Genomic DNA, 2,550 nt, shown 5'->3' on the forward strand with positions numbered 1-2,550 from the left:
AGAGCATTCCGCATTTGATGCTAATATATTGTAAAGTATGCGCTAATGAATTACAAATGGTGTCACACAGTCTTTGCACATTGTCATATTAATTCAAGATTTCAGAATTTCAAAAATGCATTTTCAGTATGATTCAAGTGTATAAATATTAAGGAGGCATTAACCTTTATCGAAATGATTTTTTCCTTCTGTTAAAAAGATCAACATTTAACGTAACAGGGCACACAGTTGGACGTTGCTGTAAAGTGGCTGACGAGAAGAGCAGTTTCTGCCCCAAAATTATTCATGTAAAAACTGTGAAACCTTTCATTTACATTTCTTTGGTAATAGCAGGTGTGGGGATGGGAGTTGGGGGAGACAGGAAAATATTGCAAGCAAAAGAGTAAATTGAAAGATGTCAGTTCTTTAATTAACATGCTGCTTGTCATCTTTTAGCATCTTTCAGTGTCCTGCAGGCACTAAATAAAATAAGCCTTAGAAAGGTTTCCCACGCTAGACAACCTACAGAGGTGGTGTCAATTTGGAGTCACTGATGCAAGCATTTTGTTAAAATACTTTGTTTTCTAGCTATATGGCATCAACACGAAAGTTTTCAAGGTCAAAAGGATATTTTGATAAGTCAGAATGTGGGATTCCATAAACTGGCCTCCTTGAGGCTGATCGGGGATGAATTGCAGCTTAGTTAACGTCCTCAGACCAGTGATATGCTTACATAGCTATCAATTCCCTTAAAAAAGGCACTTTCTTTCCAGCAAGACTCGTAACCGAAGTCAATCAGTTGTAGCCTCAGGGGAGCCAAGGCCAGAAGAAAATAAAACAGCAAAACTACTTATTTTTGTCTTACCTTGTCAGAATCTTCAATTTGGGGCAGCTTTATCGCCACCACTGCGTCAGTCTCCACACCACTAGGGCAGCAATCACGTTGAACTTATTCACTGCCATGTTCCCATTTTCTGGCCCAGTGCCAGGCACGTAGCAGGTAGTCAATAAATATTTGTTGAGCAAAAACATAGTTATCAAGGGTCACAGGGTTCAAACTACCTATTCGGATTAACTTAGGAAACATCTCAAGGAATATTAAGCAGTAATTACAATTTTACAGTAGGACCCATGTCCCAGAAACTTCTTAAGGAACTAATGAATTTCTAATATGCTAAGCTCTTGTTTTGTAAAGAGTTTCTATGCTTCTGGACTTATATACAAACAAATAATTGGGAGCATTTATCAACTCTGGACTGTAGAAAATGAATCCAAGTTGTAGGTGCTTCCTCTATTAAAACCAAGAAGACGTACTCTGTAAGGGGACAATATAAATTGTGGAACACTTTCGGGGTGGCCGGTTAGCTCAGTTGGTTAGAGCGTGGTGCTGATACCACCAAGGTTGCTGGTTCAATCCCCGCATGGGCCACTGTGAGCTGCACCCTCCTTAATAAATAAATAAATAAATAAATAAATAAATAAATAAATAAATAAATAAATAAATTGTGATTGCATAAACAATTCTAATGGCACACCACCCCATGAAAGAATAACACATTTTATCCAATATTTTCATCTCTTTCACTTGGAAGTGAACTGCCTTCATGAAAACAACCTACGCAGCAGCTATGAGGGGGCACCATTAGTGTGGTCACAGCAATGGGGGGGCTGCTGTTCCCCATCCTACTGGGCAACACTTCAGTTCGGGCATCTTGTGCTGAGCTCTGATTAGAGTTCGCATAGATTTATTTGGGAGAGAGAGAGGCGAGAATGAGTGATGGTTTCTCTTCTAGATAAAAACACAGTAGGACATGTAAACTTTTTTTATACATCTTTATTTGAGCCAACAATTGCCTCCCCATCCTCCATTCCCAAGTGCTGCCATCACCAAGCAAATCCGTTTTGTTTTTTCCCAGTTTGCAATTCTGAAGTATAAATCGTGCTATTTGCTGGCGTATCTCCTAAATCGTGAATGTTTAATACTGAATGCAATTTTTAAATTGTTGTTGTAGCACTGACTGTGAGTTGTTTATCACCCATTATGTTATATAAATGAGCCCCAAATGGTCTTTGGGTACTGACCCCTAGGTTGTTTATTTCTTCACTGACAGTTGAGATCTATTAGTTCAAAAGCCTACCAGCATCAAACTCAAAACTTTACACATCCAATTATTTTAAAAATAGCCTAAACGAGCACACTTTTAGCCATTTAGAGGCTGCCTGCTTTGCATACCTTTGGAAACCTAACCCCACATCTGCTGGCCGTTGATAAAACAGAGCTTGTGGTTGTAAGACTCCAAGCTGCTGCGGCCCTTTGCAGCTCTCTGACCCAGAGACATACCACCTAGTCATGTAAGCCTTTCCTTCAACCATCTTCTCCCCAGGGATTTCCTTTGCCCTCCCACTCCTGGATGGGGGTCCCCCAAACTATAGCCTCTGGACATTCTCATGCAGTGAGGGTCTTGCCCTCTCATGCAACCCTGCGCAAGCACTATCCATGTGAGGACACAGTGAGAAGATAGCTATCTATGAACCAGGAAGCAAGCCCTCACCAAACACCAAATCTACCAG

The 2,550-nt window shown here is 40.5% G+C and overlaps 1 non-coding gene across 1 annotated transcript; it reads left to right on the top strand.

Moving 5' to 3' along the window:
• Positions 1-1,334: 1,334 nt before the first annotated feature.
• TRNAI-GAU (transfer RNA isoleucine (anticodon GAU)) lies at positions 1,335-1,408 on the top strand. The gene has a single exon. It is a non-coding gene; the product is annotated as a tRNA-Ile (tRNA).
• Positions 1,409-2,550: the final 1,142 nt, after the last annotated feature.

Source organism: Rhinolophus sinicus, linkage group LG06 (assembly GCF_036562045.2).
Source record: "Rhinolophus sinicus isolate RSC01 linkage group LG06, ASM3656204v1, whole genome shotgun sequence".
NCBI lineage: Eukaryota > Metazoa > Chordata > Mammalia > Chiroptera > Rhinolophidae > Rhinolophus > Rhinolophus sinicus.